This window comes from Pinus tabuliformis, chromosome X (assembly GCF_031772625.1).
Source record: "Pinus tabuliformis cultivar Carrire ecotype Pingquan chromosome X, CPIR1, whole genome shotgun sequence".
In the NCBI taxonomy this organism is placed as follows: domain Eukaryota; kingdom Viridiplantae; phylum Streptophyta; class Pinopsida; order Pinales; family Pinaceae; genus Pinus; species Pinus tabuliformis.
This window is the reverse complement of record NC_142308.1, coordinates 434,904,873-434,929,819: the sequence shown is the minus strand read 5'-3', so window position 1 is coordinate 434,929,819 and position 24,947 is coordinate 434,904,873. Positions and strand designations below refer to the sequence as shown.

Here is a 24,947-nt window from a genome sequence, read left to right as displayed (position 1 = left end):
ACGTAGGCCGTGTTGAAAAATCTGGTAGCCGTGGTCGGTATTTTCATCCTGAAAAAGAAATGGAAAATTGAATTTTTTAAATTTGCCTCCAAGATTATTAGGTTGGTTGGGCCCCTAAGAGACACCCATTCAACCCTCTCTTGAAGGCCATATAAAGGATATCCTTTCTCTTCATTTGGACACAACATTTTTTGGTATCATGCATCTCTGATCTAGTGAAATTACAAGAGGTCCAAAATTTTAGGGGGAGGTCAAAATTTCAGGAGGAGGCCGAAATTCTAGGGGGAGACCGAAATTTCAGGAACATATATTTTGACATGGCTCTTCATCATGATTTTAGTAATTGATTTGGTTATTATTCTGCTATTGTTATTTTTGATGTATAGATGAATCTGGAAACTGTCTCTCTCTCTCATAAGGAAGAATTTTACTGGGTTTTCCCCTTGTGGGTTTTGCCCTGGCTGTGTGCCTAATTTTCTGTGTCCTTTGTCTCTTTGTTTCATGGTTACTTTATTGTTCTTTCATGTTTATTGGTTGATGCTTTTCTTCTATATAACTGCCTAAATGATATTAAATTTAATCCTATGTCAAATTAATGTTTAATTGATCATTGAAGTAATTATCAGGTGAAGAAAAACTTTAGCAGGTGACCTAAAAAACCAACATGGTATTAGCACTAGGGACATTGAAGGGCAATTTCTAAAAGGTAAGTATTATCTCTGAGGACCGAGTCCTTGAAGACATGCAAGGTTCGTATGGAATTTGATTTTTCTAAGCCGCAAAGACCTATAATATGGGTATGTAACTCTACTTTTGTGTGGAAATATGTGAACATATTTTCGGTAGTGCAAGCATCTTTGTAGCTCCTATTATGTGAACTAATTTAAGGGCTATAAGAAATCATCATTTAGAGGCTATAAGAAAAAGGTCGTATTCTTTAATTGACCTCTTGTGCAATAACTCTTGAGAATCTAGAATTTTGTTTTTAAGCGAGCTTTTGTTTCTAATGGCATGAAAAACCTCCTATATTCCTGCGATTCTGAGGCATTGATTCCTGAGAAGCGAATTCTCTGTGGCACAAATCTCTCTCTTAAATATTGGAAGACTGTAGCACGAATTTTTCTATGATATGCAGTGTTCGTAGCACCTATTCTTGCGAACTGTTCTGAGTACATTGAGGATCTAAGTCTAGTAGAATAGCGAAATTCTAAGGACCTCAAAGAAGTTTGCCAGGACCATCCAAGCAAATAAGTTTTTTTTTGTGGCAATACACTTCATGACATGCGAGCTCTACTGTTGTGGCATTATACTCTCTGTGAATGTTTTGACTTAGATGGCACATGTTCTCCTACGAAAATTCTGAACCATCCATTAAGCAAATCCTGTAGGTTCTAAATGCGAATTAATGCGAGTTTCAGTGCAAGTCTAATCTTTGTGGTCATGCAAGTTACCTCCACTGGCGTGATTTCTCTGTCTTGTTCGATCAATCTTTGTGGATTGTTGATCTTTGTGACATTGTTGTTATTCGAAGAGTCTACGAAAGGTATACCTATGGAAACTCTTATACACTCTCTAAGTAAATTTCATGAGGCACTTTACCTCTGTGACAACAAATTTTGTTTATGTTAATATGTACCTCTCTATATAATTTGCGAGCTTCCTACAACTCTATTTATCCATAAAATTATGACCTGAGAAATATTACAGACTTATGGATCCTACTGTTTGTATGTGAATTCCATGGAAATCAATGCGGATTGCATCATTGTTGATATATATATTGAAGGACATCACTAGCCAACCTAATTGATCTTATGTAATGTTTCAAACTAGAAAAAATAGTGCTATGCAAAGCGAACAATAAAAAACAACACCATAAAGTTAAATCAGACCATCAGACCACAAAATTGGCAACCAAACAACGTTGTCTGGTGGCCCCCCCGACCCCAAAGGTATGACTTTTCATTGGTTTAGTTGAGTAATTTTGTTTACTTATCATGGATGCATTTGGGCATGGATTGGTGGGGCATTCCGCAGAAAGAGTAGACTAGGTTTTTACTCTTTTCTCCTCTATCTGATTCGGTAGTTAGCCTTGTATCCTAATCCTAGTCCCATGGGATCCCCTTTACTGGCCATTAGCTTTAGAAATGGCACTATATGGGAAATCCCAATTTTGGTTGCGTGCTTGGAGGTTAATGCAGCTAAAAAGAAAGGAAAAAGCATAATTTGGCCACTTACAACAGGAAATGTACCACAAAATGCAAAAGATGGCCGGGGCATACAAATTTAGCACGTGGGCAAAAGCCAAACATGAGCTCTACCCCTCATTCATGGCCATCACCCTGGTCCCTATGCGCCCTAGAGGAGCCCCCTCCACATTAAGGAACACATGATTGTCCCAACCCTTGGTGGGAAATGAGTTGCCCCACCTTAAAAGGGGGTATCTACTTGCTACATTCCACACATCATGCTCTTATCCCCTGGAGCCCCGAGCAGTTATGAAGAAAAATCAATCTAAGGCAAAAGGCATATCAAGAAGGGTGGAAAAACAAAGGTCGGTGTAACTCATGTACCACGATTTGCTCCCTCCTACACTCATACCCAAGTATGGGCTGCCCTCATCATAGTTACCCTCATACCATGGCATGTGGCCTGGAGCTTCCCCTTCACTCACATTCCATTCCATCACTATATCAAATGCCACCTACCCAGTGATGGATGTACCATGGAAATGTCACCCCCTTTAAAAGTTGAAACCACCTAATAAGTTCCTTGGTTAACCCCGTTATTGAGCTTGGAGACACTTATACATGCCAAAGCCCACTATGGAAGGGCATGCCACCATGAATTGCCCACTTGATTCCATGATTTGTAAGTTTTTTTCTACTTGATCACTCTAAGGATTTGTTGTATTGGAGGGCATGGGGACGCATTGGATCTTATGCAGAATTGCAAGTATGTCTCCATTTTAGGGTTTGGTCTCCCTATACGGGGTCCAAGCCCTCCAGAGGGCCACATTGGCACTTATAGGGTAAGCGTTCTCCACCATAATATAGAGTACTTCATGGATCTCAAGCACTATTCATTGATTGCTCGTGTTCCACCTTTTGGACGAGGATGATGCACTTGGATCACCTGTGGGAAATACTAAGACGGGGGGTGAATCAGTATTTCTTTTTCCAACTATTGTTTTACCAGTTAAAACATATATGTTCAGAACACAAGATGAACAACAAGAATACATGCTTTTATTAATATAATTCTTTACAGTAAAATAGATACAATATGTAGATGGTTGCAATCAGTTGCCAAGCACCAACTTGGACTTTGGTGAGGCTCCAACCTCCAGAGCTCCAACTCTATTTCACCAAGGTACCAATCTTGGACTTAGGAGCACCAACTCCCAAGGACTTCAATCCTTTTCAGTTCCTGAGACACCAGTCCCAAAGACACCTATCCTTCCTACTTCTGAAGCATCAACCCCCAGGACTCTAATCCTTCTTACTTCTGAGGGCACCAGCCCCAAGGACTCCTATCCTTCTTGCTTCTGAGGCAACAGCCCCAAGGACTCCAATCCTACTTACTTCTGAGGCACCAACCTCAAGGGTTCTGACCCAATCTTGTCAAGGTTCATTTGATAGTAATGTTCTACGCTCAGAACTCTTCTCTACTAAGTTCTGTCTGATTATAGCTTCGCTGCAGTCTCCAAGCTATAGCATCAATGATAACCAATCTTCTTATGAAGTAGTCTTCCCAATTCTTCATACTTCCCACACAGAGTGTCCAATACCCTTCATGACTTCTGATAATGTCTTCACACAGCTTTAGTCAGTCTACTGTTAGTTGCACTAAGCTTTGCATAAAGAACAACTTTCTATTCAAGCTTATGTTCTCTGTTGGCTACTTCTCCCCTTCTGGGAGCATTCCGTAGCGTATTTCTGCCTCCAAACGCCGCGCAAGCCAAAAATACATTTACACAGGAAAAACAGGCAAAATGGCTAAAGGGCGGACTTCAAGAAATTGTATACCCGCATCTATACTGTATCGGATCCATAGTGAAATCGCAATCAGCGCGTGTATATGTATCACAATCGGGGGTTGCCCTTGGCGGAGGTCCGATGTGATATCGCTATCGGCGATCGCAAGGAACCGCTTCACACGTTGCAACACCCGCTCCCAAAGTGTCGATGCGATATATGTCGGCAATCGCACATCGCAAAGGTCCAAGTCTATACCTTAACATAGACCACTCCCTTATAGCGATGCGATATTAGGTGCCTGACACGATATGAGTCACCGCTCCCGTGTATAAAGTTTCAAGTCCGCTTTCCGCCTCCGATAGTGTATTTGCCTATGTATGTATGTTTATGCCGCCGATAGTGCAAAAGCATATATATATATGGTTTGCGTCCGCCGATAGTGTTAAAGCATACATATATGGGTTTTTGGCCACTGATAGCTCCCAATAGTGTAATCTGCCTGCATATACACTATATTACTCCCTGATAATGCATTCTTTGACATTCTTGCTCCCATAGTGTTATCTGTGCCATATATGGCTTCCGATGGCTGTTAAATGCATGCATATATATGTATGCGCTCCGATATGCTCTTCGATGGCATATATAGCTCCACTCCTTTAACCCTATATATATATATATATATATATTGCTCCGCTGTTATACTCCTCTGGTAGGCACTGTTTATGCTCCTCCGGTATGGCTTTGATAGCTCTGTTTGCTCTCGAAACCTCTGTCTGCTTCCTCTATGGCTCCGATAGCTCTGTCTGTTGCCTCCCATGGCTCTGACTGCTCTATGCTCTAATTGATCCTCCAATGGCTCTATCTGCTCTATGCTCTGTTAGCTCCTCTGGTGGCTCTATCTGCTCTGTGCTCTGTTAGTTCCTCTAGTGGCTTTGTCTTCTCCTCTTGGCTCCGTCTACTCCTCTTGCTCCAATGTGGCTCCTCTGGCTTGGCAGTGTCTTTCAAAGACCTCCTTTGGTAACTCCTCTTGCTACTGGCTTGCTATCTTGATGGCCTTGCTCCTGTCTCTTCATGAATCTGTAGTGGCTCTGTCTTCTCCTCTTGGCTCCGTCTACTCCTCTTGCTCCAATGTGGCTCCTCTGGCTTGGCAGTGTCTTTCAAAGACCTCCTTTGGTAACTCCTCTTGCTAATGGTTTGCTATCTTGATGGCCTTGCTCTTGTCTCTTCATGAATCTGCTTGGCTTCCCCTTGGCTTCATGTCATTCTCTAGTATCTAGAATATTGCCATATTGACATCAATGACAACCTAGGTCAACAATCTCCCCCTTTGTTATTGATGGCAATATTTTTCTTCTCTCCCCCTTTAACATCAATGGCAAAGGAGTGCTCTAGGACTCCCCCTATCAAACTACTTCTGTTCTTCATGAATGGTAGATCTTCATGGGTCTGTGACTCCCCCTGTCATACTGCTCTCCTTCTTTTTACACAAGATAGAAGGATTGATGCTTTATCATCAATTAGCACATTATTCCCTCTTCATATCTCAGAACTACTCTATCACGGCTTCAAAATTGCTTAAAGATGCTCTACTTTAATGCTTTCATTCAGATTGCAAATGGCCATACACCAAGTGTCCAAGTCTAGGCTTTTATGCTTCAATCCATATTACAGTCGCAATGCTTCAGTTTGTTGTATGCTGCAAGCTGCTCTTACTTCACACTCCATTCCAGATGTATCTGTTTGTTTGAAGACTACCTCTATTAGTGTCCAGAATTTATCTGTTCTCACATTAAATCCCTGAGTCAAGACATAAACATCTGTGATAAGAGTACCATAGTTGCTTGCCATATTTCTTTAACATCAGTCCAAACAATGGTTACAGGATCATGTTCTTCAATGGAGTACCCCTAAGAAATGATCTTTATTAAAGAATGATTGTTAATATAGCTCAAAAAGGATTTCATAGGGACCCTTTCACTAATAGCTTCTGCAATAATGATCAAGAATCACAGGCTCCCCCTAACTATAGGCATCATCTCTTTTGGCAGAGTTTTCCCATCAAATGCTTAGATTGTCAAAATTCAAGCCAATGACATATGCTGTTGGCTGGAGAGCTCAAGGGACTTTCGGACTGTATTTGCTTCCTTCTCCATACTTGTGTAACTTTCTTCTTTAGCATGGTTCTAGCTTGTGTAAGAGCCCCAGTTAAGTTACAATCACATACCCTATGACCAATGCTATGACACTTGAAGCATTCTACATTGTTCATGAATAAGAATTCATGATTTCTTCGTGCAAAATTGTTTCTTGGAGATTGTTGGGGACTATAATATCTATCTCTATGAGATGGTTGGGGACAATAACATCAATGTGGAAAAAGTCGAAGTCGGGATTAAATCGGCAAGGGTCCATAAATTGAAAAAGTCGTTGAAGTCGAGAGTTTCTTGAAAAAGTCGGCAAAAAGTCGACAAAATTAAAAAAATACAAAAATATTCATTTTTTTTAAATCCCAACTTTTTCAATAAAATCCCAACTTTTTCAAAAAATTCATGATTTTTTCAAAAACAAATATAAAAAATCGTTAAAGAAACTACCTCATTCATGAATTTTTGGAAAAAGTCTCGATTTAATCCCGACTTTTTCAACTGGGAAAAAATCAGAAAAAAATTGGCCGATTTAATTGGCCATCCAAAAAAATCGCATTTTGGGGATTTAATCTCGATTTTTTTCCAGACTTTTCCACACTGCATAACATCTATCTTTATGATATGTTTTACAGTCTTTTGCCATGTGACGAAAGTTTGTACAAGAATAACAATAACCAAAAAATGAACTTTGGTACCTGGGAGATGGAGGTTTCCTTGATGTACTTCTGAAGCCTTTCTGCCTTGAGATCCTTTGATGATAACCATTGCCTCTCGCATCTTTGACATCATCTGCATTTCTTCTTGGAGCTAGATTTCTTCTTGGAGCAGGATTTCTTCTATTGTAGCCTTGATTTTTCTCCTTGCCTTTGCTAGAACTGGGAGAATCACCATTTCTTTCTGGCTTCTTCACATCTCTTTTGTTTAAAGCATTTTCATTCTTGTTTGAGGATTCCCCTACGAACTCGAGACCTGATTTATCAGATGGACATCTGTGATAGCTGAGCATGTCATCCAAGGCTTGAGAGCTCTTCAAGATTTTGTTCATCCCTTCAACCTTTGTCCTGAGGAAGACAATCTCTTCTTCCAATCTTTCGCACTCACTATTCTTCTTAGCAAGTTGTTCCTCAGTTTCTTCCTTGATATGAATAGCTTGATCTACTTCTATTTTAAGGGAGATGATATCTGACTTCTTTTTGAAGATTTCTTCATTCTTTGCTTTAATGCTCTCCATTTCTTCCTTGATCCTTGAAGCTTTACATGTTTCAGCCTTGAGAAGCTTGATGTTAGATTTTAATTTTAAGATTTCTTCATCCTTTGCTTTTAGCTGACAAATCATGGTGTTTCTTTCCTTTCTTGCTTCATCAACCTGTCCTTCTATGATTTCCAATGCTTCCATGGTGTTTTCAGCTCCTTGTGCTTGTTTCCTTGCTTCTTGTAGTTGAGACTTAAGAGAGGAGACCTCTACCTTGCACTGAGCAATCTCTTTTTCAAGTTTGTTCAAGCTCTTGTGCCTTTGTTCAAGTTTACTTGTCAAGGTATCTTCCTGCTTCTTTGCTTTATTCAATTGATTTGTCATGGATATGACTTCATCATGCTTTCTTTTGCTTTGATGAAATTCCTTCTTAAGCTTGGCAAGCTCTTCATCCCTTTCTTGTACCTGAAGCTTGATGACTTTCTTCCTTGTTTGATCTTGGTCACCAACTAGTGTTATCTTCTTAAGTTCCTCATTTTCCTTTTTCAAATTGTTAATCTCTTCCATGTTAGTCATAAGTTGAGCAAGGAGTTCTTCTACAAAATCTTTTTCATTCTCTTCATCTTCTAAGATGGGTTCTGGATTTCCTTCACGATTTCCATCATCTTCATCACTGATGGTCATGGTCAATGCCCCTTTTGAGTAAAGGTCATGAAGTTTGTCCCATATACCCTTTGTTGATGAACATTTTCCTAGATTGTTCTTTACATAATCAAGTATCCCATTCAAGATTGCCTTCATTGCTTTTGCATTGTACTCCTTGGATTCTCTATCCATCCTGCTATCATCAATCACTGATTTCCAGATCTCAATGCCTAGAGTCTGTAAGAAATTCCTCATTCTTGCTTCCCATTTATTAAAGTTCTCATTGAGCCTTGGAACCTCCTCAAATTGATTGTCTTCTATTTTAGTAGTAGAGGGAGACACATCCTTAGGAGGATTGGAGACTTTCTTCCTTGACTTCGCCATTTGTATTCTAAAGGTCAACCTTCAAGCTGTTAATCTTTGAATGAAGGTACTGGCTCTGATACCAATTGTTGGAAACACTGAGAGGGGAGGGTGAATCAGTGTTTCTTTTTCTGACTATTGTTTTACCAGTTAAAACATATATGTTCTGAACACAAGATGAACAACAAGAATAAATGTTTTTATTAATATAATTCTTTGCAGTAAAATAGATACAATATGTAGATGGTTGCAATCAATTGCCAAGCACCAATTTGGACTTTGGTGAGGCTCCAACCTCCAGAGCTCCAACTCTATTTCGCCAAGGTACAAATCTTGGACTTAGGAGCACCAACTCCCAAGGACTTCAATCTTTTCCACTTCCTGAGACACCAGTCCCAAAGACACCTATCCTTCCTACTTTTGAGGCATCAACCCCAAGGACTCCAATCCTTCTTTCTGAGGGCACCAGCCCTAAGGACTCCTATCCTTCTTGCTTCTGAGGCACCAGCCCCAAGGACTCCAATCCTACTTACTTCTGAGGCACCAGCGTCAAGGGTTCTGACCCAAACTTGTCAAGGTTCATTTGATAGTAATGTTCTGCTCTCAGAACTCTTCTCTACTGAGTTCTATCTGATTATAGCTTCACTGCAGTCTCCAAGCTACAGCATCAATGACAACCAGTCTTCTTATGAAGTAGCCTTCCCAATTCTTCACACTGCCCACACAGAGTGTCCAGTACCCTTCATGACTTCTGATAATGTCTTCACACAGCTTTAGTCAGTCTACTGTTAGCTACACTAAGCTCTGCATAAAGAACAACTTTATGTTCAAGCTTATGTTCTCTGCTGGCTACTTCTCCCCTTCAACTGTCTGTTGTCCTGTTGGCCCTTCGGCACTCTTTCTGTTATGTTGGACCCTCTCGCTGCCTCTGTCTCCTCTAGCTTATTTTCCACAGGGTTCAACAGCCTTCCACAACATTCAACATACCTCTGTCTCACTGTTTCCTCTCTTCGCTGGCCCTTTAGCTTCCTCAATGCTCGCTTATCCTATCAGCTTCCTCCTCGGTCGCTTTCGTTTCCACTGACTCGCTTGATCTTTTTGGCTTCCCTCCTTGGTCGTTGTGGCTTCCTCTTTGGTCTCTGTGGTTTCCTTTGTCTCTTCGTGCTTCACCAGCACTTTTGAGACATGTTGATTCAAAAAGCGAAGACCGAGTCATACACAGAGGACACATATTCCAAAACTGTAACAGCGCCCCTGTTTTCTCATGATAGCAAGCATACACAGGGATTGTTTCGTTTAAGTTTTAACAGACCTGCCACGTCCTGATCGCAATCGCCATCGACATTAGTTTAGCCTCCTGAACTATCGGGAGCATTCCGTAGTGTATTTCTGCCTCCAAACGCCGCGCAAGCCAAAAATTCATTTACACAGGAAAAACAGGCAAAATGGCTAAAGGGCGGACTTCAAGAAATTGTATACCTGCATCTATACTGTATCGGATCCATAGTGAAATCGCAATCGGCGCGTGTATATGTATCGCAATCGGGGGTTGCCCTTGGCGGAGGTCCGATGCGATATCGCTATTGGCGATCGCAAAGAACCGCTTGACACATTGTAACTCCTGCTCCCGAAGTGCCGATGCGATATATGTCGGCAATCGCACATCGCAAAGGTCCAAGTCTAGACCTTAACGTAGACCACTCCCTTGTAGCGATGTGATATTAGGTGCTGGACCCGATATGAGTCACCGCTCCCATGTAAAAAGTTTCAAGTCCGCTTTCTGCCTCAGATAGTGTATTTGCCTATGTATGTATGTTTAAGCCGTCGATAGTGCAAATGCATATATATATATGGTTTGTGTTCACCAATAGTGTTAAAGCATACATATATGGGTTTTTTGCTATCGATAGCTCCCGATAGTGTAATCCACCTGCATATACACTATATTACTCCCTGATAGTGCATTCTTTGACATTCTTGCTCCTGTAGTGTTATCTATCGCATATATGGCTTCTGATGCTGTTAAATGCATGCATATATATGTCTATGCTCTGATATGCTCTCCGATGGTGTATATAGCTCCACTCCTTTAACCCTGTGTATATATTGCTCCACTGTTATACTCCTCAGGTAGTCTCTATTTATGCTCCTCCGGTATGGCTCTGTTAAACGCTTATATATGGCATATATATATGGCTCCTCTGTAGCTCTGATAGCTTTGTTTTCTCCTGAAACCTCTGTTTGCTTCCTCTTTGGCTTCGATAGCTTTGTTTGCTGCCTCCCATGGCTCTGAATGCTCTGTGCTCTATTTGCTCCTCCAATGGCTCTGTCTGCTCTATGCTTTGTTAGCTCCTCTGGTGGCTCTGTCTGCTCTGTGCTCTGTTAGTTCCTCTGGTGGCTCTGTGTTCTCCTCTTGGCTCTGTCTGCTCCTCTTGCTTCGATGTGGCTCCTCTGGCTTGGCAATGTCTTTCAAAGACCTCCTTTGGTAACTCCTCTTGCTAATGGTTTGGCTATCTTGATGGCCTTGTTCCTGTCTCTTCATGGATCTGCCCGGTTTCCCCTTGGCTTCATGTCATTCTCTAGTATCTAGAATACTGCCATATTGACATCAATGACAACCTAGGTCAACAATCTCCCCCTTTTTTATTGATGGCAATATTCTTCCTCTCCCCCTTTGACATCAATGGCAAAGGAGTGCTCTGGGACTCCCCCTATCAAATTGCTTCTGTTCTTCATGAATGGTAGATCTTCATGGGTCTGTGACTCCCCCTATCATAGTGCTCTTCTTCTTTTTACTCAAGATAGAAAGATTGATGCTTTATCATCAATTAGCACATTATTCCCTCTTCATGTCTCAGAACTACTCTATCATGGCCTCAACAATGCTTAAAGATGCTCTACTTTAATGCTTTCATTCATATTGCAAATGGCCATACACCAAGTGTCCAAGTCCAGGCTTTTATGCTTCAATCCATAATGTCTTCGCAATGCTTCAGTTTGTTATATGTTGCCAGCTGCTCTTACTTCAAACTCCATTCCAGATGTATCTGTTTGTTTGAAGACTGCCTTTACTAGTGTCCAGAATTTATCTGTTCTCGCATTAAATCCCTAAGTCAAGACATAAACTTCTGTGATAACAGCACCATAGTTGTTTGTCCTATTTCTTTAACAACAGTCCAAAGAATGGTTACAGCATCATGTTCTTCAGTGGAGTACCCCTAAGAAATGATCTTTATCAAAGAATGATTGTTAATATAGCTCAACAAGGATTTCATAGGGACCCTTTCACTAATAGCTTCTGCAATAATTATCAAGAATCACAGGCTCCCCCTAACTGTAAGCATCATCTCTTTTGGCAGAGTTTTCCCATCAAATGCTTAGATTGTCAAAATTCAGGCCAATGACATATGTTGTTGGCTGGAGAGCTCAAGGGACTTTCGGACTGTATTTGCTTCCTTCTCCATACTCGTGTAACTTTCTTCTTTAGCATGGTTCTAGCTTGTGTAAGAGCCCAAGTTAAGTTACAATCACGTGCCATATGACCAATGTTATGACACTTGAAGCATTCTACATTGTTCGTGAATAAGAATTCATGATTTCTTCCTGCAAAATTATTTCTTGGAGATTGTTGGGGACTATAATATCTATCTCTATGAGATGGTTGGGGACCATAACATCTCTCTTTATGATATGTTTTACAGTCTTTTGCCATGTGACCAAAGTTTGTACAAGAATAACAATAACCAAAAAATGAACTTTGGTACCTGGGAGATGGAGGTTTCCTTGATGTACTTCTGAAGCCTTTCTGCCTTGAGATCCTTTGATGATAACCATTGCCTCTCGCATCTTTGACATCATCTACATTTCTTCTTGGAGCTGGATTTCTTCTATTCTAGCCTTGATTTTTCTCCTTCCCTTTGCTGGAACTGGGAGCATCACCATTTCTTTCTGGCTTCTTCACATCTCTTTTGTTTAAAGCATTTTTATTCTTGTTTGAGGATTCCCCTACATACCCGAGACCTGATTTATCAGATTGACATTTGTGATAACTGAGCATGTCATCCAAGGCTTGAGAGCTATTCAAGATTTTGTTCATCCCTTCAACCTTTGTCCTGAGGAAGACAATCTCTTCTTCCAATCTTTCACACTCACTATTCTTCTTAGCAAGTTGTTCCTTAGTTTCTTCCTTGATACGAATAGCTTCATCTGCTTCTATTTTAAGGGAGATGATATCTGACTTCATTTTGATGATTTCTTCATTCTTTGCTTGAATGCTCTCTTCGCTTGTTTCCTTGCTTCTTCTAGATGAGACTTGAGAGAGAGGAGACCTCTACCTTGTACTGACCAAATCCCTTCTTCAAGTTTGTTCAAGCTCTTGTGCCTTTGTTCAAGTTGACTTGAAAAGGTATCTTCCTGCTTCTTTGCTTTATTCAATTGATTTGTCATGGATATGACTTCTTCATGATCCTTTCTTTTGCTTTGATGAAATTCCTTCTTAAGCTTGGCAAGCTCTTCATCCCTTTCTTGTACCTGAAGCTTGATGAGGTCAACTTTCTTCATTGTTTGAACTTGGTCACCAACTAGTTCTATCTTCTTAAGTTCCTCATTTTCCTTTTTCAAATTGTTAATCTCTTCCATGGCAATCATAAGTTGAGCAAGGAGATCTTCTACATAATCTTTTGCATTCTCTTCATCTTCTAGGATGGGTTCTGGATTTCCTTCTTGATTTCCATCATCTTCATGATTGATGGTCATGGTCAATGCCCCTTTTGAGTGAAGGTCATGAAGTTTGTTCCATATACCTTTGCTGATGAAAATTTTCCTAGATTGTTCTTTACAAAATCAAGTAGCCCATTCAAGATTGCCTTCATTGCTTTTGCATTGTACTCCTTGGATTCTCTATCCATCCTGCTATCATCAATTACTGATTTCCAGATTTCAATGCCTAGAGTTTGTAAGAAATTCCTCATTCTTGCTTCCCATATATTAAAGTTCCCATTGAGCCTTGGAGCCTCCTCAAATTGATTGTCTTCTATTTTAGTAGTAGAGGGAGACACATCCTTAGGATGATTAGAGACTTTCTTCCTTGACTTCGCCATTTGTATTCTAAAGGTCAACCTTCAAGCTGTTAAGCTTTGAATGAAGGTACTGGCTCTGATACCAATTGTTGGAAACACTGAGAGGGGAGGGTGAATCAGTGTTTCTTTTTCCAACTATTGTTTTACCAGTTAAAACATATATGTTCAGAACACAAGATGAACAACAAGAATAAATGCTTTTATTAATATAATTCTTTGCAGTAAAATAGATACAATATGTAGATGGTTGCAATCAGTTGCCAAGCACCAACTTGGACTTTGGTGAGGCTCCAACCTCCAGAGCTCCAACTCTATTTTGCCAAGGTACCAATCTTGGACTTAGGAGCACCACCTCCCAAGGACTTCAATCATTTCCAGTTCCTGAGACACTGGTCCCAAAAACACCTATCCTTCCTACTTCTGAGGCATCAACCCCAAGGACTCCAATCCTTCTTACTTCTAAGGGCACCAACCCCAAGGACTCTTATCCTTCTTGCTTCGGATGCACCAGCCCCAAGGACTCCAATCCTACTTACTTTTGAGGCACCAGCCTCAAGGGTTCTAACCCAATCTTGTCAAGGTTCATTTGATAGTAATGTTCTGCTCTCAGAACTCTTCTCCACTGAGTTCTGTCTGATTATAGCTTCACTACAGTCTCCAAGCTATAGCATCAATGACAACCAGTCTTCTTATGAAGTAGTCTTCCCAATTCTTCATACAGCCCACACAGAGTGTCCAGTACCCTTCATGACTTCTGATAATGTATAATGTCTTCACACAGCTTTAGTCAGTCAACTGTTAGCTACACTAAGCTCTGCATAAAGAACAACTTTCTGTTCAAGCTTATGTTCTCTGCTGGCTACTTCTCCCCTTCGACTGTCTGCTGTCCTGTTAGCCCTTCGGCCCTCTTTCTGTTCTGTTGGATCCTCTCGCTGCCTTTGTCTCCTCCAGCTTATTTTCCACAGCGTTCAACAGCCTTCCACAGCATTCAACATGCCTCTGTCTCAGGGTTTCCTCTCTTCGCTAGCCCTTTAGCTTCCTCAACGCTCGCTTATCCTATCAGCTTCATCCTCGGTGACTTCTGTTTCCTCTGACTCGCTTCATCTTTTTGGCTTCCCTCCTTGGTCGTTGTGGCTTCCTCTTTGGTCTTTGTGGTTTCCTTTGTCTCTTCGTGCTTCACCAGCACTTCTGAGACACGTTGATTTAAAAGGCGAGGAACGAGTCATACACAGAGGACACATATTCCAAAACTGTAACAGTGCCCCTGTTTTCTCATGATAACAGGCATACACAAGGACTATTTCGTTTAACGGACCTACCACGTCCTGATCGCAATCGCCATCGACATTAGTTCAGCGTCGTGAACTATCGGGAGCATTCTGTAGTGTATTTCTGCCTCCAAACGCCGCGCAAGCCAAAAATTCATTTACACAAGAAAAACAAGCAAAATGGCTAAAGGGCGGACTTCAAGAAATTGTATACCCGCATCTATACTGTATTGGATCCATAGTGAAATCGCAATCGGCGCGTGTATATGTATCGCAATCAGGGGTTGCCCTTGGCGGAGGTCGATGCGATATCGCTATCAGCGATCGCAAGGAACCGCTTGACACGTTGTAACTCTCGTTCCCGAAGTGTCGATATGATATATGTCGGCAATCGCACATCGCAAAGGTCCAAGTCTAGACCTTAACATAGACCACTCCCTTGTAGCGATGCGATATTAGGTGCCGAACCCAATGAGTCACCGCTCCAGTGTATAAAGTTTCAAGTCCGTTTTCCGCCTCCGATAGTGTATTTGCCTTTGTTTATGCCGCCGATAGTGCAAATGCATATATATGGTTTTTGTCCGCCGATAGTCTTAAAGCATACATATATGGGTTTTTGGCCACCGATAGTGTAATCCGCCTGCATATACACTATATTACTCCCTGATAGTGCATTCTTTGACATTCTTTCTCCCGTAGTGTTATCTATGGCATATATGGCTCCCGATGGCTGTTAAATGCATGCATATATATGTTTGCACTCCGATATGCTCTCCGATGGCGTATATAGCTCCACTCCTTTAACCCTGTATATATATTGCTCCGTTGTTATACTCCTCCGGTAGGCTTTGTTTATGCTCCTCCGATATGGCTCTGTTAAACGCTTAAATATGGCGTATATATATATATATATGGCTCCTCTATAGCTCTGATAGCTCTGTTTGCTCCCGGAACCTCTGTCTGCTTCCTGTGTGGCTCCGATAGCTCTGTTTGTTGCCTCCCATGGCTCTGACTGCTCTGTGCTCTATTTGCTCCTCCAATGGCTATGTCTGCTCTGTGCTCTGTTAGCTCCTCTGGTGGCTCTGTCTGCTCTGTGCTCTGTTAGTTCCTCTGGTGGCTCTGTCTTCTCCTCTTGGCTCCATCTGCTCCTCTTGCTCCAATGTGGCTCCTCCGGCTTGGCAGTGTCTTTCAAAGACCTCTTTTGGTAACTCCTCTTGCTTATGGCTTGGCTATCTTGATGGCCTTGCTCCTGTCTCTTCATGGATCTGCTCGGCTTCCCCTTGGCTTCATGTCATTCTATAGTATCTAAAATATTGCCATATTGACATCAATGACAACCTAGGTCAACATCACCATGCCCAGCCGGCTCTACATATGTACCACACACTTGACAGAGGTTCCAAGGTCCACATGAGGATGCATCTCACTGCTGGAGACAATGGGAGGGCTTATATCTTCATCCTAGCCCTTACAGATGGTTTACAGGCATTATCGATCCACTTAGAGACCCATGAGGATGTCATTGTGCCCCCACACCCACTTGGGAGCACCACATGTGACTTGCTTGGAAAACAAGGGGCCAACCCCTTGTCCACTATGTTTGGATACTTTTCACTCAACCTAGCACATTTGGACTCCATTAGGCCTCCTCAATGGCCCAACAACTCATCATATTCATCATTTTCCCTCTTGAGAGGCTATTATTTGTATTATTGAGATATCTTAATGGGCTTGTGACAAAGTCATGTCATTATTTTGTATTATTTTATTATTTGGGGCTAAATTAGGCCAATTAGGCAAATCGAATCCCCTTTAGACTCTTAGAGTTGTATAAATATGAGAGAGGCTCATTCTAACCTCTCGTCATCACTTGGATTGGATTGGTATCTCTTGAGAAATTTTCGCATTTTTTGCTGGGATAACTTTTGGAGCTTTCATGATGCACTATGATGATTGGAATTTCTCTATTGCCTTTAGAGCTTCTTTATAGTGCGAAATTGATGTATGGATATACTCTCTCTCTCATGTAAGTCGAAATTTTGATGTTATTCTTGTTTTCTTACTTGTCAAATGCATGTATCTTGTTATCATTGTTCTTGTATGGTTTAATGTAATGCGGAACTCTTTTGGGACCTTAAATAAGTGATTAAATGCATGCGTTGAGCTCTGAGGGATTGGGTGAATGTTCCTAGAGGCACCTCTTAGGTTGAAGACCTTGAAACTTTATCTCCTTCGCAAATTTGAAGTATAAAACCCTATTGACCTAGTTGTTGCCCTTGGAGATGCTAGCAAGATCAATTAGGGCTCCTTAGCTCATGCAAATTCTCAATATATGTGTATCTTGACTCCATTAGGCCCAAGCAATAAGGCATTCATCCTCATATCCTTTTGGTGGTCAAATTTACCTCTCTTTCTTCACATTTCCAAATTCTAGGCCTAACCCTAGAGGGTCACCTAGGGCATTAATCGAATTCCTTTTTAGCCATCCAAACACCTCAATTTTTGGTCCACTATTGCGCTAGGGTTATCTCTAGAGGTCCTCTAAGTTTCAAGAAAATCTGACGGTGGAATCCCGAGATATAGAAAGCCTTAGCCACAAGACCAATTCTTGCCCTAGCTTGATTTGGGTTAGTGTCCTCATTGGGATCATTGCATTCAAAATCTCAAAGAAAATTAGTCCTTTGATCCTATTCACTTCCCCGATTAGGTCAAGCCCCTCCTTAATTGATCAACTCCATATCCTTGACCTAGTTTGGGTCCACTTGGCTTCTCGGTGGTCCCAAAAATCTACAACTCAAACTCCACAGGGATTACCTAGAAGCCATTTCTTCATTAGGATCCTTAAGTCTAGGAAACCCCTTGCCAAGGCATATCCCCTAAACCCAGAATCAAGTATCCTCTTAGCCCTTCCTAGAGAGCCCATCACCTTACTTCTTAAGTAAGCCATATAATTGAGTCCCTCTTGTGAATAGGCCCCAGGAATCACCCTCCGTCTAGTCATTGATCTATTCACCCTCATGTTTCCTTTCATACCAGGACTCCTCCCATCGATGAAAGTCCGTAAAGAGCAGGGAGCCTTAATTGAGGTGACAGTGGGCTATCGCTCCATTGTTCCCCTTAACCTAGTAGTTGCTCTATAGGATCCCCTCCGAGGACCCCTGCTAGTTTGAGCGATAACATGCTCAATAAGTGAAGGGGTCCCTTGTGATGAAGAGATTTTTATTGGGTCCCCACTCAACATTAGAGCTCTATATAAATAGAAGTGCATGTGAGGAGACATTCATCAACATAGAAAGCTCATTCATCTTTTCTAATGGAGCAGAAATTTCAGCTAAGGAGAAATTTGTTCTATTAATGTTTTTGCGGCATCAAGCAAACATTCTCCCTTGGGGTCATGCTGATTTGACTAGGGGAGAATGATACATTCACCCATAGGGCCATGCTGATTTGGCTAAGGGTGAATGGCCCTTAGTACTCACATTGCTTGCTTCGGGATAGAGTGACCTATTTTTTATAGAGCGGGTTTGATTTGTTTATTTAAAAGGGTTTTTACTCATTAGCGGAATAAACAATTCTAGTCTAATGTTGAGTTGTAATGTACGCTCCATAAGTGAATGGGTTGTTGATTTCTGGTAGCATCAGATTTGCTCCAAGTCTCAAAATTTGCAGGAAGGCTTAGACACATGCATTCTCCAATACCCAAAAATCGTTTTGGGAAATTCCACCTGGAGACAGTTTTATTAAAATAATTAATTATTTTTAATGGGACCCTAAGTTTAAACTTAGGAAATTAAAATAATTAATGGGTATTAATCTAAACTGTGGGTGTGACTTCCAGAAGAAGACTAGGATCAAGCCAAAATGATCTAAGCCATTGATTAGAAGTTAATCTGAGTCGTTGGTTGTCCAAAAGAAAGATATAAAAAGAGGCTTGAGGGGCACTTGGAGAACACACAGTGGGGAGATCAAAAGTTCGATTTTCTGAAGCAGAGCAACTGCCGGAGAGATTTTCGATAGTGATCTTTTGCTGAGAGGGGCAAGGATAGTATCCGAAGGGAAATCTTTCATGATCAAAGAATAATCAGCAGAGAAGAGAGAGAGAGATCCAGTAGAGGCAGCACAAAGCCAAAGAGGCTGACGCAAATCCACGTTGAGGCAGCGCAGGCTGACGCAGAGGCAGCGCAGAAGCCTTGAGGGAATCTGAAATTTGTTGGAGGGTTCGACTTTTGCAGCTGGAAGTCGGGGTGTGAGGCCGAGAGAGCATAAGTCAGAATATAAGAGGCAAATTGATCCGTCGAGAAAAGTGACGCAGATCCTAGACAGTGTGACGTTGGGCTGACGCAGACACTGCGCAGAGGCAGCCAGGGGTTGTTCATTCAAGGGTTGGATCAGCCAGGACTTCCAGTGATAGTGTGAGGTAATCTCACAAATCTCTCTGTCAGTGATATTCTTTGTAACTGGATTGTCGGGAAGGCATCCAGAGATTGTATTCAGAAATTACTACTGCATAATAATAAAACGCTCAGTTGTCCAGTTTTCCCGCATTGGGTTTTTCTAGGGACATTTTTCCAAAAATAATTATGTAGATGTGTTGTATCTCTTTCCTGTTCAGGTTCTTGTTTCCGCTTATAATTTAAACATTGTAGGCTGTAGTGTATTTGTTTCAGTGTTTACTGTAGGAAACAGTAAATAATTTGCTTCAATAATTAACAAATCGGAGAAATCTAATCAGTTGCTGCAGTAGTGATTCAGGATTCCAAATTTTCACATGGGTGTCTTGTGATGAGGTGCCACTTTATCGGTCTCCATTCAACATTAGAGTTCTATATAAAAGGACAAGCATGTGAGGAGACAAATCATCAACATAGCAAGATCATTTCAATCTTTTCAAGTGAAGAAATTCAGCTAAGGAGAAATTATTTGTTATCTATCATTTTCTATCCCTCTTGGAAGTTGCATGTGTGAAGAGTTGACCGAGCTTGACCAGTCCATACAGCCACATGTGTGAGGATTTTGACTAGTGTTGACCGCAGACTTTGATCGCAGTTTACCACAAACTTTGACCATAATTGACCGAGTTTGACCACAGGAGGTTTGACTGAATTTTACCGAGTTGACCGCAAATGATTAACTACAAGGCTACATGTGCAAGTTGAATACAGGACTCACGTGTGGGTTTGACTGCATATCATTGACCAGTGTTGACTACAAATTTCTAGGTTGAATTTTGACTGGTTTGACCAGCATTGACCAGCAGTTGTATGACCAGATTTCATTAGTGTTTTGACTTGTAATATTGGCATAGATTTCTAGACAAATTTTTTATTTGTAAACCTTGTTGAAAGGACAATTTCTCCTTAAGAAAAGATTGTTGGGTTTTCTCCCAAGGTTGGGTTCCCCAAGGTAAAAAAATATTGTGTCTACTGTGCATGGTTATCTTTCTATGATCTTGATTGTTTCTGTTGCATTTACAGTTGAGATTTATTGTGTGTAATTATTCAATAACATCAATGGCATGAGAAACACTGTTTGAAAATCATTAGGAAGTAATTATCAAATCAAAAATTTGTATTATACTACACATGCTATAGAATTTCAGCATTAAGTCAAAGCTTTGTTGAAGATCAGCCTTAGATTTCAGTATTCGGCAGCTAGTACAAATTTCAGATCTCTTATCAAGATGATGCCCAGTCTCAGAATGGAACATAGGTTGGATGGTTCTACAAATTTCAGATCTTGAAAGACCAAGAAACTCCTTGTCTTGGATGAAAATGAGATTCAAGATTATGTGAAGGAAAATATCTCAAAACCACAAGGTGTCGAGGAGAAAGCTAGACATAAGAAGAATGAAGCAAAGGCTAAGAGGGTCCTAATAGATTCCATATAGGACCATTTTATTCCACATGTTGTTGAGTTGAAGACTGCCAAAGAAATGTAAAATGCCTTGGTGGGATTGTGTTGATTTTTCTAAATGTGACGTGCTAGAACAATTTTCTTGCAAGATAACTACTTCAAATGATTCATTAGTATTAATTTCATATAGCATTCAATATCATCAGGTAATTATACATAAGAAAAATTCCAATAGTTAAACATGAAAGAGCAGTAGAAATCACAATGAGACAATGAGACAAGAGACACAGAAATTTAGGTCAATGACCAAGGGAAAAACCCAGAAATCTTTCCTTATGAGAGAGAGGGTTCACTTCATCAATTCATCTAGTCAAAAACAAGACATCAAGATAACAGCTAACCAAAACAAGACCTCCCACAAGTGCTAAGCCATCAAGCCATCCCTTTTTCTAATTTTTGGCCTTCTCCTGCTCCTATCTTCATTGGAACGAAAATAAACATGAGATCATGTGATGTACAAATGAGGAGAAGTCGTCTCCTAGAAATAGTCTATAAAAGGAGGTCGAATGGGTGCCTCCAAGGGCCAAGCCAACTTGGGGTCATTATTTCAAATTTAATTTTTCTTTTCCTTTCTTGATGAAAATATCAGTGTTCCACGGGGACTCGCCCCCCCCCTAGGGGTCTAGTTTCCTCGCTCCCTCGCGCTCCGGGGACTTGGGGACGAGTAGGGGACGTTTCCCCACGCTCCCAAAATGGAGGAAACTCAGGGGGACGTGCCAGGGAAACGTTTCCCTTCCCTGAGGAGTCGTTTCCGAAAAAGGGGACGTGGGGGGACGTGAGGGGGCGTGGGGGGACGAGGGGGGGCGAGAGGGGGCAAGGGGGGGCGAGAGGGAGCGTGGGGGGGCATTAATGCATTAAGAACCATTTTTATTAATTAAAAGCTGAATTTAATCTTTAATAAGGGATTAATAACTTAATTAACGTTTAGGGTTTAGGGGAAAATGGCGGGAAATGGCAGATTGGTTTCATGTTATAAAAAAGGCACGCACCCTGCACCGTGAACAACACAGCCTTTGCGAGTTTGCTGAGCATGTTTCACTGTTTGGATTTCCGTCTTTGCTGAGCGTGTTTCACTGTTTGGATTTCACAATTTATCATTCCAGAACTGAGAACTCTGCCCTCTGTCTGGTCGAGCAGCACCCATCGTTTGAGCAACACCTCCCTGAGCAGCGCTGCGTGTTGAGGAGCGGACTGCTACAGCCGCCAACTTAACGGGTTAGTAACAGAGTCCAGAGTAACAGTTCAATAATTTTTTGTGCCTTTGTTTGGGTTGAAGAGCGTTTCGTTTCATATGGTTTTGTCAAGAATCTCGGAGTAAGTTTTGATTGATATCTTCGACAGTCCAATAAAACTTCTATGCGGATACATATTCATAATGATAAATTTCTTCACGGTTATTTTTTCTCTTACGCTGACGTAGCACGCCCTCTCTTTCGAATCCCCTCACGTACATGAATTTTCCCTTTTAAAACTTCTCTTTTTTAAATTTTTCTCAAGTGATCACTGGATTACACTGTACAGTGGGGAGATAACTGGAGTGGCAGGCAAAGAATAAATTATAACTTTCTGCAAACATTTCATTGTTTCAACTGTTTCTTGGCCGTTATCAGTATCACTGATCAGAAATCGGGATGGAAATTCAAATTGGTTGACGCTGAGTCTTTTTAACCGTGAAACTACTCCCAACTTACCACTCAATCAATCAAGGGGCAATGGACATTTCCATAGTTGAAATTTTAAACAATCCTAACCTTTCTTTCTGTTTTTCCTGATGACGAGTCTTTGAAACGAAATAATCATTAGTTATTACCATTAGTTATGGCTTCTTTGATTCTTATCACGTCATTTAATATAACTATATAGCAGAAACTTAGTTCTGTGTTCACTGTTCTTTTATAAAGATTAAAAGGTAAACCGTAAAAGGCTTTAAGTTTTTCTAGATAATAAATAGTAATTATTCTTAGCACCAAATTGTGGTTCCTGTGCATCATATTTTTAACACCGAGCTGCACCATTAAACATTACTGGAATTCTGAGCAAGGAACATTATTATAATAAGGAGAATTATCAAGTCACTATGATCATGATTGAGTTTGTAGTATGAACTGGAACTGTGCAAGCACCGAGACTGTGATTGCCATCAAGACTGTGATATCCAAGATTGTTCCCTCATACAAAAATCTCAAAGTATCTGAACTGAAGATTCAGGACTGTTGTCAACTCTGAGACTATGATATGTAGAGAAATGCCAAGACTGTCCTTCTATCGAACTTTAGAAGATAAGATGCAACACTGTATATCTTTTCAAATTAATCCTTTGATTTGCTTAGATTCCATCTTTGAGTGTCACTTAGACTTGAATGCCCTTGACTGAACCATAGCTCTGATACCATGTTGAGAATTAGGTAGGGCAACGTTTAATTTCAAATTCTCTTTTGTTGATTACTACTTGTGTACTTATTAACATTGTCTGTGTTCCTTATTATTGTTCATATTCGATACATCAAAGTAGCAATCAAATCAATAAGACAGTGACACAATAATTAGGCTCTAAGCCAGGGCTAAAACTCCTCCTCTTGAGGGGAAAAACCCACAACACTCTTCTTATAGATTATTGATTATTCACTAGATGAGTACATTGACCTTGACAAACATCCTTGACCAGAACTGTCTCTGCTATATCAAGACACAGTCATCCTCCTCATGTTTTTCTCTTTATCATTTTGTTGCACCATGTAGCACTGGCCTTGCCATCACGTAGCACTAGCACTGAACTGTCTTCTCCTTACTGTCACTGTGATGTATACTAAAGAGGGATCTGAATTCCCACAGAAGCCTCCATCCAAAACACTGTCTCCAGCTCCTGTCACCCATCCAAAGTTGTCACCCATTCGAAGTTCTGTCTCCAGCTTCTGTCATCTATTTGAAGTTTTGTCTCCCACCGAAACTGTCCCTCTATTATCCAAAGTCAGAGAGTGATCTGAAACTTGTTTTGTGGAATGACTCGAGCTGGCTATATATGGTGGTTAGGCTCCATATTAAGCCGAGCTGAATAATATGAACCAACGTGTCCATTTATCGCTGAGCCAACATGACCAAGTGAACCGACATGTCTCCATAAGCAAGTCGACATGTCACTTATATATATATATATATTGGGGCCAACATAAAGCTTTTTTCTGCACATGTTGAGGCCGACATAGGATGACTATGCTTGTCTATCTTGGAGGACTTTTACAATTGTAACAACACTACCTATATATGACTCTAAATTATGCATTTATGACAAGATGACAAATCCCTAAAAACATCAAGAAGAAGTCTTTGACCTATAATAAAAACTCCTTGCTCATGAAATCCATGATGCAAGTATTACAAAATATATTTTATTATTTTTGTCTTCTTCATTACATAAATTCATAATTACAAGTCATTATGAAGACCGAACCTAGTTACATTTTTCAACAACAACAATGACTCTTAGACCTACGACAAACCCTAGAAGCACTCAAGGGGTGCTTGACCTATAAATTAAAGAACTTGAGCATGAAATCCATGCTCCAATAATAATTTCTTTTTCATTTTATAATTTACAAGAATACATTTCATGCTTATGAAGACCGAACCTAGTGACACATCTTTCAACACTTATCCCATCATTGATCTATCCATCCTTGTGATTCCTCTCATACCAGGTCTCCTCCCATCAATGAAAGTCCGTAAAAAGCATGGAGCCTTAGCTGTGGCGACAGTGGGCAATTGCTCCATTGTTGCCACTTGACCTAGCAGTTTCTCTATAAGATCCACTCCTTGGACCCCTGCTAGTTTGAGCGGTAACAGGGTCATTTTTAAATCTTTTAAATTCCCGCAAGATGGAAATTTTAATAAATTATGATTGTAAAATGTAATAAGTGATGTCTAGAGAAGTTGTATGGGCTGTGTGCTCAAAATTACACCTCTCACTCTCGACTTTCTACTAAGGAACACTTTGAGGGGTGAAAAATTAGTTATGGACCTTCAAAACCCACTTTTCTTAAGTCTATGGGAAAATGTGGCAATAAATTGAGCCAGCAATTAAATAAATGGAGAAACATAAATATCCACACATGCCAAAATGATGTGGAAATGAGGTGGAAATTTATCAAAAGATCAAAGTCAAGTTAGAAAGTCATGTGGACTCCACCTAGGCCACAAATCAAGGAAGGGACCACGAGTTCTAGAGACAAAAATGCACTTTTTGTGGAGATAACTAGAGTTTAGAGGAGTGATCAAGAGTTTACTCAAGATATGATTCGATTTCATGGAGGAGTGGAGAAGTGGTCTCCTACCACTCTAGTCCTCTCCACATGTGTCCTCCT

At 40.7% G+C, this 24,947-nt stretch overlaps 1 protein-coding gene across 1 annotated transcript in view; it reads right to left on the bottom strand.

Moving 5' to 3' along the window:
* The window catches only part of LOC149140434 (protein LOWER TEMPERATURE 1-like), a 231,094-nt gene that overhangs the window by 163,392 nt on the left and 42,755 nt on the right, over positions 1-24,947 (bottom strand). The window lies entirely within an intron of this gene.